This window comes from Acomys russatus, chromosome 21, assembly GCF_903995435.1.
Source record: "Acomys russatus chromosome 21, mAcoRus1.1, whole genome shotgun sequence".
Classification (NCBI taxonomy): Eukaryota; Metazoa; Chordata; class Mammalia; order Rodentia; family Muridae; genus Acomys; species Acomys russatus.
Genome location: NC_067157.1, coordinates 10975792 through 10988469, shown reverse-complemented (window position 1 = coordinate 10988469; position 12678 = coordinate 10975792). Strand labels below are relative to the sequence as shown.

At 45.2% G+C, this 12678-nt stretch overlaps 1 pseudogene; it reads right to left on the bottom strand.

Moving 5' to 3' along the window:
* Nucleotides 1–9031: 9031 nt before the first annotated feature.
* On the bottom strand, nt 9032–10040 carry LOC127205326 (nuclear inhibitor of protein phosphatase 1-like; annotated as a pseudogene).
* Between the last annotated feature and the right edge of the window lie 2638 nt (nt 10041–12678).

The window sequence follows — 12678 nt, the reverse complement described above, 5'->3', positions numbered from 1 at the left end:
TTGTTAATTTGGTACAGGATAACTTAACTAGTGTCACGAGAATGTGAGATTACTGGTCACATTGCATCAGCAGTCAAGAAACAGAACGTGAGGGCTGTTGGCACTGCACTCACCTTCTCCTCTGTGTTAACTCTGGTACTCCAGCAGTTCAAGGGGAAGGCTGCTGCTCACAGCCATGGTCGGTCTTCCCTCCTCAGTTAAATTTCTCTGGAAACATCTTCATGGACAGAGACGAGCAGGGATTGTTTCAGGGTCTTCCACATGTTAAGCAAGTGGTCTCCCATGAGCTATGTCCTCATCTCTGTATATATTTTTTATTGCTCCTTTATATTTATTATTTGTTGATTGTGAGCTTCCTTATCCTTTCAACTTGATTTTAAGCTGCATAAAGGCTTGTTTATTTTTGCTTAATGCATTTCTTTCTCCTTCTGTGTTAGGGATGGGATCAGATCACACATGCTAATTTTTTATTTTTTATTCTTGAGACAGGGTTTCTCTGTGTAGCCCTGGCTGTCCTAGACTCGCTTTGTAGACCAGCTGGCCTTGAACTCACAGCAATCCACCTGCCTCTGCCTCCCGAGTGCTGGAATTAAAGGCGTGGGCCACCATGCCCGGCTCTTTTCCAGCTTTTAGCACTAGCTAAAGATACAATTCTACACAACGTACTCCTATACATGCTGTTATCTATTGCTGCATAATAAACCAAACCAACTTGGTGGCGTAAAATAGCACACATTTTACTATCTCACTCTTCCTGTGGACAGGGAGTTCCCACGGGGCCTAGCCAGAGTCTCTGTCTGCTTCAGGGCCTCTTTCAAGGCGATGATCAAGTTTTCATTTTCTTTTAGTAAGTTCGAGCTGCTATAATAGATATAATTATTTCTCATAGTTCTGGAACAGAGAGTTCAGAAATAGGTGCCAGAGTTGGGTTCCCAGGGGGCCCTCTGCCATGAACCATCCCAGTGAAGGTTCAAAGCTCTCAATTCTTTTTCTTTTATTTCTTTTCTTTTCTTTTAAATAAGGGCACTAATCCAACATAGGAGGATTCCACCTTATAAACCTGTTTACTTCCTGGAGGCAGTACATTAATAGCATCACATGAGGAGTAGGGTTTCAAGTTATGACTTCAGGGATCAGTGACAGAACCTTCTGTCCATAACCCAGCCCACACTGCAGCCTCCTTTTCAAGATTCGACTGGATAAAGGTTTCTCCAAGCTCGTATAACTGCTTGTAGAATCCATCTCCTTCCTAGCTGCCGAGCTGAGGGCCTCAATCCCATTACCACCGTTGCATTGTTGCGGTACTCTCTGTGTTTAAGATTCGAAGCAAGGCAGGGAGAGGCAGGCGGATCTCTGAGTTCAAGGCCAGCCTGGTCTACAAAAGGGAGTCCAGGACAGCCAAGGCTGCACAGAGAAACGCTGTCTCAGAAAAACAAAACAAAAAGATTAGAAGCAAGTTACTTTGAAGGATAATGCGTTCTACAACTCCATGGTAGGCAAGTGTTCTACCATTGAGCTACACTCTGCAGCCATTCATATACTTTTAATTTTAATTTTTAAAAATAATTTATTTTTATTTTATGTGCAATTGTGTTTTACCTGCATGTGTATCTGTGTGATGGTGTCAGACCTCAGAGTTATAGGCAGTAGTAAGCTGCCATATGGGTACTGGGAATTGAACGTGGGCCCTCTGGAAGAGCAGTCAGTGCTCTTAACCTCTGAGCCATCTCTCCAGCCCTTAATTTTATTTTTTAAAATGCCCCAAATGCTGAAACTAGCTCTTTCCTGTTTGTGAGAGCCAATTTTTAAATGTTCAGAAAACTTGGCAGCGAGTCCCTATCACACTGGTAGCATGAAATTGGCTGTGGTCAAATTTTTCCCTTTATTGAGACTGGTAAGCTGTGCACTTAGGACTCTTTTTTGTTTCGTTGTTTTGTTTTTCGAGACAGGATTTCTCTGTGTAGCCTTGGCTGTGCTGGACTCACTTTGTAGACCAGGCTGGCCTCGAACTCACAGCGATCCACCTGCCTCTGCCTCCCGAGTGCTGGGACTGTGACCTAGAACTGTAGCCTAAATAAACCCCTTGCTTTTCCTATTGTGCTTTTCGTCATGGCATTTGTCATGGCGACAGAAATGGAACCTAGGCACCCACATTCCCTGGTTAGCACAAGTCCGTAAGACTGATGCAATTAAAAACGTGGTGTGAGCACTCAGGAGGCACAGGCAGGAGGATCACTGTGACTTTGAGGCCAGCCTGGTCTACAAAGCAAGTCCAGAACAAGCCAAGACTACACAGAGAAACCCTGTCTTGAAAAACCAAAATTAGACAAAGAAAAAGAAAAGAAAAGAAATGTAGTGTAGGCATAAGGTTATTGGGGTAAGTCAAAGGCTGATTTCTGTACCTTTCCCCCTCCCACCCCCAACCCCTCCCCCTGCCACTTCCCCACCCCTTATCCCAACCCCCCACCCCCGTCCTGCCGCCTGTATCTGGTGCAATCCTTGTTCGAAAAATGTCCTGTATCCATGTGTTTCATTTCTTCTGCTCCCCAACTGTCCCCTGGTACGCCAATAAGCAGCTTACAGCTAATTGTGGAGCAGGGGAGCGAATAGGGCTGGACTTCCTGCCAGCGAGAGCAGGAGGAGTTATGTCGGGAGCCGCTCCGCCATTCCAAGATGGAGCTGGCTTCCTGTTTCCTGAAGCCCTTATGGCCAGTGCGCATGCGCAAGCACGTCACCCTTACATAACCCGCTTACGCAAGCGGTATGCTAATTAGGTATTCTCTAGAGCACCAATGACGAGAAGACACGTCCCTCCACGCCTCGATAGTTCCTATATAAGCCGTGGATTTTACGGGGAGAGGGTCCTTCTCCATCAGTCTGCAGAGAGCTGTACAATAAAATGCTGTCAGAAGAATCCTGAGTTGCCGCGTCTCCTTTATCGGCGAAAGGTGCGCGCGACAAGTGCCTTCGGAGACCCCTTGACTTCAAGGAGGATTCAGAACTGCAGGGATAGGTAAGTTCGGAGAGGTATGCATATTTCTGAATTTCTTGGGCCGATTCTAGGAGTGATATTTTTTATTTTTTTATTTGTAAAAAATTGCCTAGAGGATGACAATTGCAAGAGGGCAGTAGAGGAAGGACAGGTCGCCCTAGAGGAAGTTCAGGATAGCATGTCAGAAACCGAACGTAGTGAGAGGTTGGGTGCGCGCAAGAAAAGGGATACCCGTAAAAGGAAAGAAGCTAAGAACCCTCCTGTAAAAGGAGTGCAGTCCCCTGATTCCCCAGAAGGGACATCACAAGGACTTTACCCATTAAGGGAACTTGAGGCATTAAATATTGATAGCTCTGCAAGCTCTAGCTCCAATGCCTCTGACAATGAGGCTCTTGATTCAGAGGAAGAAGCAGAGTTAGAGGAGGAGGCAGCCAAATATGAGGAGGAGAGATACTACCCAGACGAACGAGGAAATAATAAAAAACCCTCCCATAACTCCTCTCATAGGGTAACACCCACCGCTCCTCCACTCTACGAACCGCGGTCTGGATTTTCCTTTTGGCCGGAAAAGATTCGTAAAAAATTACACATTTTTTTTCCTGTTTTTGAAACAGAGAACGGGGGACGAGTACATGTCCCTGTCGAATATAACCTAATTAAAGAATTGGCTGAGTCTGTCCGCAAATACGGGGTTAATGCAAATTTTACCCTGGTAATGTTGGATAGAATTGGCAATGGCACCTTAACTCCTTCTGATTGGCAGATGGTAGCAAAAGCCGCACTTCCAGATATGGGTCAATACATGGAATGGAGGGCTCTCTGGTATGAGGCCGCTCAAACACAAGCCCAGGCCAATGCTCTTGCCCTTACTCCTGAACAGAGAAACTGAACCTTTGACTTGTTGACAGGTCAAGGTCAATTTACTGTGAATCAGACAAATTACCATTGGGGAGCCTATGCTCAAATTTCACAGACAGCTATTAAAGCCTGGAAAGCGCTTTCTAAAAAAGGGGAGGCTAATAGGCGCCTTACAGAGTTAGAAAAGGCAGTAGGGATTCAGCCCCGGGAGAGGTCCAGTAGACATCAGGAGACAGAGAGCTGGAGTCAGAGAAGCTACAGCCAGGGTGGTGGCATAGACCTCCAAGCCCAGCACTTGGAGGCAGAAGTAGGTGGAGCTGTAGGCTTTGAACTTTTTCAAACCTGCTTCATTTGGGGTTCTTTAATGCCTATACCTCCCTTCCAACCCACCTACCCTAGATAGGAGAGGAAAGAGGTTAATGGGAACAGGAAAAGTAGACTTTTTTTTTAGACTCAGTTCTTTGGAGTGATTCCACTTGTCATCGTCAGGATCCGAGCAGACCCGTTAAACAGCAAACCAGCAACTCAGCAAAGGTGACTGCAACCACAGCAGTGGGAATCTGGAGCAGCAGCCGGGACCTCAGAGCATCCTCTGGAGTGTTTCTCTTTAGGAATGTCTCTAAGCAAAGTGATGAACAGCCAAACAATAGGAAGCAGCACCAAAACCAAAAAGAATCCATACTAGGATGTTTATCAGTTGGCAAAGACCATGCTCCTGCAAGAGGCAGTTCCTCTTCTAGTGGACAAACATCACTTGTTCTATCACATTTGTTTCCAGTGGACAAACACAGCACACATTCACACAAGTCTGTTTCACATCCCACACTTAGGATCAAAACAAAAACATGTTTACATTCACTACATAGAGCTCTGTGAGTTTGAGGCCAGCTGGATCTACAAAGTGAGTCCAGGACAGCCAAGGCTACACAGAGAAATCCTGTCTCAAAGAACAAAAACAAACAAACAAACAAGGCAATAACTGCTTGGTTCTGCTGTGAAGTTTGTTTAAAGAATACAATAGTGTCTCAATTAGTTGTGTGATATCCAGGTTGCTAGAGAAATTGAGAAACAAACAGTTATATAAAAATAACCTGCCAGACATGGTGGCGCACGCCTTTAATCCCAGCACTCTGGAGGCAGAGGCAGGCGGATCGCTGTGAGTTCAAGGCCAGCCTGGTATACAAAGGGAGTCCAGCACAGTCAAGGCTACACAGAGAAACCCTGTCTCAAAAAACTAAAAATCTAAAAAAAATTTAAAAATCAATAAAATAATAATAACCTTAACAAGCTGGGTGTGGTGACACAGGCCTTTAATCCTAGCAATTGGGGAGACACAGGCAGGTGGCTCTCTATGAGTTTGAGACCAGCCTGGTCTACAAAGTGAGTCCAGGACAGACAAAGCTACACAGAGAAACCCTGTCCTCGAAAAGTAGCCAACCAAACAAACAAAAGCATGTGGCATCACAGAGAAACTCTGTCTCAAATAATAAATAATCCCCCAAAACAAACTAGCAAACAAAAAACGTGCTATTGTGAGGCTTCACAGAGAAAAGAAAGACAAATGGAATTTGTTCTGGTTTTGAGACAGGGTCTCTCTACATAGCTCCCACTGTCCTAGAACTTTGTAGACAAAAACTTACTTCAAACTCAATTTGGAGTGCATGGAGTGCCTGTGGTGGCCAGAAGAGGGCGCTAAATCCCAGAACTGGAGTAACAGTTTCAAGCTTCCAAATAGGGACTGGGAATCAAACCCTGGTCCTCTGGAAAAGCAGCCAGTTCTCTTCTGTGTGGGATCATCTCTCCAGCCTACATCTGGCACTTCTGCGCAGCCTCCTGAGTGCTAGGATTAAAGGCATGTGCCACTACACCCACGCAAGACAAGTGTTTTTTGAAAATACAAAATACCTGCTGTCCTTCCTCTGAGTGCCACCAGGTCTCCCCCTCCAGGGGACATGGTCAAATGGGAGGCACCAGAGTACGTGAGAAAGTCATATCACACTTTCCACTCAACTGTGGAGAATATTCTGACCATTGGCTAGATCTGGGAAGGGGTTTAAAGTTTACTTCCTGTATTGTCCTTGGCTGGTGCCTTAGTTTGAGCGGGACCCCTGGGCCCAAATCTGCCTATCATATTGTTCTACTTGTAGATTTCTAGGACCCTCTGGATCCTGGGGAATAATGGGAAAATGGGGGAGGGGGGAGGAATGGGAGGATACAAGGGATGGGATAAACATTGAGATGTAACAAGAATAAATTAATTAAAAAAAAAAAAAGAAAATACAAAATACCACATAAAAGGGGCTGGAGAGATGGGTCAGTGGTTAAGAGCATCACCTGCTCTTCCAAAGGTCCTGAGTTCAATTCCCAGCAACCATATGGTGGTTTACAACCATCTGTAATGTGATGTGATACCCTCTTCTGGCAGGCAGAACACTGTATACATAATAATAAATAATTCTTAAAAAAAAAAAAACCACATAAAAATATGGTGGGCCAGGCACGGTGGCACATGCCTGTAACCCCAGCACTCAGGGAGGCAGAAGCAGGAGGATCTCTGTGTCTACACAGTCCAGGATGGCCAAGGCTACACAGAGAAACCCTGTCTTGAAAAACCAAAAAAAAAAAAAAAAAAAAAAAAAAAAGATATGGTGTTATTACAACAAAATACAGAAGCAACAGAAGAAGGAAAACACCCCTAAGGATCAGAAGGAAAAGCAAGGGAAGCAAGGAACTGGAAAGAGGAGTCAACAGAAGAAAGAAAGAAAGAGCCTAGCAAGCAGAGGGGGTTCACTTAAAATCAGAAACTAAAGTGCCGGGACATGGGCTGGAGAGGTGCTTCAGCAGTTACGAGCCCTGGGCTGCTGCTTTTCCAGAGGACCAGGGTTTGATTCCCAGCCCCAACATGGAAGCCTTCTGTATGTTGCTCCAGCCCCAGGGGATTCAGCGCCCTCTTCTGGCTGCCACATGCACTCCACGTACTTGTACAGACATGCACGCAGGCAAAACATCCATACACATAAAGTATAATATTTTTCTTCTCTTCTCTTTCTTTCTTTCTTTCTTTCTTTTTTTAATTTTCAAAACAGGGTTTCTCTGTATAGCCTTGGCTGTCCTGAACTTTCTTTGTAGACCAGGCTGGCCTCAAACTCCCAGAGATCCACCTGCCTCTGCCTCCCGAGTGGGGGGATTAAAGGCGTGTGCCACCACCATGCGGCTCATAAAGTAAAATTTAAAGAAGAAATTTTTTGTTTGGTTTTTTTTCGAGATAGAGTTTCTCTGTATAACAGCCTTGGCTGTTCTGGAACTTACTCTGTAGACCAGGCTGGCCTCGAACTCACGGAGATTTAAAGAAGAAATTTAAGTGACATACATTATCTGTCTCCAAAGCTTTTTGACTTTTGTTTTATTGAAACTCTATGGACTTAGGAGGTGTGCCAAATGTGAGAACGCTGTATTTACTTGGAATTACTGACTGTTCTGTACTATATCTCATTAAACATGGATGAAAGACAAGAAACAGAGCTGGCGTGGTGGCTTATGTGGAAGAAATGAAACCAGTGAGAGTAAAGGCATTAAAATACAATAATCTTGATGTTTCCTAGGATAAGTCAAATATTTAACAGCTGATAAAAGAATCGTGATGCGTGCCTGGAGTGCTCTGGAGACTGAGGCAAGGGATCATTACTTTGAGGTCAGCTTGGGGGACATAGCAACTTCAAAACCACAAGAACAACCTTCACAACAGCAAAACAGCCAGACATGTGCAGCGTGTCAAAGCCATCTGTAAGCAACTTGACTATTGCCCAGGCAAAAATACACTGCCGTAATTTTCTTGCAAATATTCAACAAACAAAAACTCATAATGTACTTTTTGTAAAGTGTATGTACTTCATAAGGATTTTCATTGCTTCCATTTAAAAATATCTATGCAGATAGTCTCTGAAGACTTTTCATTTGTTTTTTTTTTCTTTTGAGTTTTCTTCTTCTTCTTTTTTTTTTTTTTTTTTTTTTTTTTTTTTTTTTTTTGCTTTTTCGAGACAGGGTTTCTCTGTGTAGCCTTGGCTGTCCTGGACTCACTTTGTAGACCAGGCTGGTCTGGAACTCACAGCGATCTGCCTGCCTCTGCCTCCCAAGTGCTGGGATTAAAGATATGTGCCACCATGACTGGCACGTCTTGTGTGTGTGTGTGTGTGTGTGTGTGTGTGTAATAACAAAAGTTACATTTATTTAATTTACAATGTAATAAAGGTTACAGGTAAAAAGCTACACTTAAAGCAGCAAAGGCCTATTACACAAATGTACAGTGGTTCCTACCTTGTCTCCGGTTAGCCAGGTCTAGCCTAGAGCTCTGAATAACCAGAACTCTTTATGGGGGGGGATGTCAGGGGAGCCCCCAAACCAACAGCTGAGCATGTCCTCCTACCATAAACCTGGTCCTTGCAAAGTAGTCTTCCCGTTCACAGGGAACTGCCCCCACTGGTCACTCTCTAAGAAATGGCCTCACAGCACACAACAGGTGTCGCCGCGGGAAGGACAGCAGTGCTTGAACTAAATGGGAATGAGGCAAGTGGAGGGTTCAGTACGGACAAGGACAATAGGTAAAGCCCAACAATACTGTAAACCCCATAACCCTGTGCCTGTGACACTGGCCACAGACAAAGGGAACTCAAAATGACCTCATTCCACCAGAAAGGACAGAGCAGAGAAGCCTAACTATTGGATCTCAATACCATAGACCCAAGAGAACACTTGAGTTTACACCTTGGTTTAAAATGAACAAGGTCAACCAACATGGGATCCATGGCAACCACTTGGCTACCTGGGACTCACGAGGGGACCAGAATGAATGCAAGTGAGGCTCCCGTCCCTCCCCAGCTCTGGACTCCACCCATTCCACATGAAAACAGTCCTAAGAAGAGGCACCACTAAGAGAGCGCCAGGGCAGCCTGCTCAGAAGGACCTGGAAAACCTTTCTCTAAAGCCCCAAGTGTTCTGACTCAAGTCTTCCCTGGGACTTTGGCCCCACCCCTAGTCTCAGCATTACATGGTTAGGACCCCAGGAGACTTTCTGAAAGGTATACTGCACACACGGAAAGTTTTCTCCCCAGTTCATTAGCTCCCCTTGTCACTCCCTCCACCCATACCCTCCCCCCATCCTCACCCTCTCCATAACCAAAAATATCAAATGAGTAAGGAACGTATGGGCTTCTTGGCCCGCCACGCCCCCTTCGCATATTTCTTCTTCTTGGATTCATTTGCAGCTTCAGGGTTATAGACTACAGGGTTTGGTGTGGCTTCTATGGTCATTGCTGATGGCACAACAGAAGTCAAGTTCTCATCAGGGGTGAGGTTCGGGCATGGGCAAGCCACCAATGAGCGCTGGCCATTGGATGTCACATGGTTGGGGGGCAGCCCCCCCCCCCCCAGAGTCCTCCGCTGGGGGCAAAGTTCTGCATCCGCCTGCTCCCTGACTCCTCCAGGCCCAGAGGGCTAGAGACCTCCATTTGCTTCTTCTTCATGGGAACCAGTGACGTCAGCACCAAGTTCCGGAAGCGACCGACCAACCAAGGCATCCAAGTGCTCTGGGTTGATGATCTCATCATTGTCACTGAAAGTCACCCTTGAGTTCTTCCTCTTCCTCTTCGGTCTCTGAATGTCCAGGTTTCCCTCCTTAATGCTGAGGGTTGATATCCGCTTGTGGGCGGTGTCGCACTCCATCCGGTTAACAAGCTCGGTCTCCTCTTCTGGAAGTCCCAACGAGCCCTTGAGCTCATCGCCGTCTCCACGCGTCTTCTCGTCTGCGGCTTCTCTGGAAGAGTGTATGCCCTTGGGGACACACCAAACGAGGCCGTGGAGTCGATGGGGGGATCTGCTGAAGCTTGTGAGGTTCCAAGCAAATGTGACCCGGCAAAGTGCCGTGTGTGCTGTTGAGATCTATCAGGAAAACTCTCTTCAGGTGCTTGAGGGAAACCAGTGCCGTGTAGACGCGAGAGCAAGACTGGTGATGGTAAAGTCACACAGATCAGGGCCCCTCTCAAATACGTAATATTTCTCATCAATAAATAATCAGCTTCTCAATTGGCTTGCCTCCTTTCACTACACCCAGCTGTAAGCCAGGTGGAGGTTTACCTGCCCAGGTCAGGCAGTCCAACAGTGGGAGGCTGGAGCCGGAGCGCGTAGCTGCTGCCATTTTGCAACCGCCCCCCCCCCCCCCCCCCCCCCGCCCCGATCTCCAGGTCTTATCTAAAGGATTAAAAAGAAAGTTTTGGTTTTGTTTGTTTTTATTTGTTTCCTTTTTATTATTATTTATTTTTTAAGTTTTTCTTTTTCGGTTTTTCCAAACAGGGTCTCTCTGTGTAGTCTTGGCTGTCTTAGACTAGCTTTGTCGACCAGGCTGGCCTCGAACTCACAGCGACCCGCCTGCCTCTGTCTCCCGAGTGCTGGGATTAAAGGCATGAGCCACCACACCCGGCCAAAAAAAAGCCATTTTTTTATATGTCAAAAAACCGAACTTACTAACCTTTGTAGGCAAAGGCGCACACACACTTATTTGGAAGGCATTTGAAGAATTAATTGTGTTAGAAGTCAGGCAATGGTGGCACACGCCTTTAATCCCAGCTCAGGAGGCAGAGTCGGGTGGATCTCTGGTCCACAGGGGAGTTCTAGGACAACCCAGGCTATACAGAGAAACCCTGTCTCAAAAATAAATAAATAAAATAAAATAAAATAAAATAAAATGAAATGAAAGAAAGAAAGAAAAAGAAAAAGAATTATGTTAGAAGGAAGAAGTAGAAATGTTATTGAAAGCCATTCACAAACATCTTACCAAAAAAGGGATTGTTTTTCCAAGTATATGAGGGGCTGGAGCTGCCTGAGCACAGCTAAGCTTGCACATGACCTGCGCTCAGCTTCCAGCACCCACATCCCGGCTCAGTATCACCTGTAACTCCAATTCTGGGGGTCTGACACCCTCTTCTGGCCTTTTGTATACCTGTGCACAAGTGTTCATACTCACACAGATAGACCCACAAATCAAATCAAATAAATGAAAAAATGCCAAGGTCAGAAAAGACAGAAACCATAGCACTATTGAGATTTTAAAAAGATTAAAAATGAGATGCAATGTGAGATCCTGAACTGGATTATAAAATGTGAGAAAGAATTATGAATAATAACACTGGGATAATTGAAAAAACCTAACTATTGCCTGTGGATTAGATCCTAAACTTTTTTTTTTTTTAAAGATTTATTTATTATGTATACAGTATGCATCAGATCACATTATAGATGGTTGCGAGCCACCATGTGGTTGCTGGGAATTGAACTCAGGACCTCTGGAAGAGCAGATGGTGCTCTAAACTGCTGAACCATCTCCCCAGCCCTGAGATAAAGTTTCCTTAAAATATTTAATGCTAGCCAGTAGTGGTGGCACTCGCCTGTAATCCCAGCACTCGGGAGGCAGAGGCAGGCGGGTCTCTGTGAGTTCGAGGCCAGCCTGGTCTACAAATAGAGTCCAGGACAGCCAAGATAACACAGAGAAACCCTGTCTCGAAAAACTAAATAAATAAATAAATTCATGTATGAACTACTAGGGAAAACCAGCCTCGTTGACTGTGTGTTCTGACATCTAATGGCAGCCCAGGCTCAGTTCTCTTCAGGCCAACAGCCTTCTGTCCTGCAGGAACTGAGGAGCTTCAAGTGATGTGTCTTTTATGTACGACCCATCCTGGTCAGGACCCCATCCTCCCCACCCCATCTCCACATGAGGACCACACACACAGAGCTTATTCTGTTTTGTGACGCTTCAATAAGGTCACAATAAGGTCTTCAATAAGGTTTGGAAGAAATCTTTCAGCAGCAATGAGGGAATAATATGGATGTTAAGAGAAAAAGGAATCCAGGGGAAATGGAAACCGCACAGAAAGCAAACTCCTCGGGCTAGCACGGCATAAATACGTCCCACAGGAGTAAGAGAAAACACTTGACCTAGCAAACAAAACCAGAATAATACAAACAAGAAACCTTCAACTAATCAAGAGAAGGGCTTGGAAATGAATAGAACTAAGTTTGGTTCGTCTTGGTTTTAGTTAGAGAAAAAGCGAAACAGCCACAACGAAAAGGGTAAGAGATAAATTTGAACAGACCTCTGAAAAAAATGTAAGATGAGTCAGAAATGAATATAGGAGCGAATTGGTAAAGAAATTGGACAATTAGTCAAAAGTCCCCACATCTAAGTAATAGGAGCCCTAGCGAGAGAACTTACCCAAGAAACAATACATTTAAGTTTCAAAATGGACGCACATGGCTTCACCAGAGCTCTGCAGAACCACCAGGCAAACAAATCGTTTTAAAACAAGGAGGACAGGGCTGGAGCAAGTCAAAAGCAAATGGAATTGTGGGCTTTAAACTTTACCACATTTATTTATGGGAGGTGGGCTTGCTATGCGCTTATGTGAAGTCAGAGGGCAATTTGTCGGAGTCAGATCGCTCCTTCCGCCATGTGGACCCCGGGTTCAAACTCAGGTCATCAGGCTTGGCAGCAAGCTCCTTTGTGTACTGACCCATCTTACTGGAAGCCGGTGTTCTGCTTTTTATAGTGTATACACAAAAATGATCCAATAAAATAACCGTACTGAAGAAATAAATCCCCCTTCTGGCTCACTCTCTTATGCCTCCCGGAGTGATGGCAGCGGACTAAACCTTGGACACTGTAACCAAGCCCCGAGTTAAATGATTTCTCTTATAAAAGTTGCCTTGGTTATGGTGTCTCTTCATAGTAATAGACAGGCACAAGGCACATATGTGGTGCTTATACACATATGCAGGCA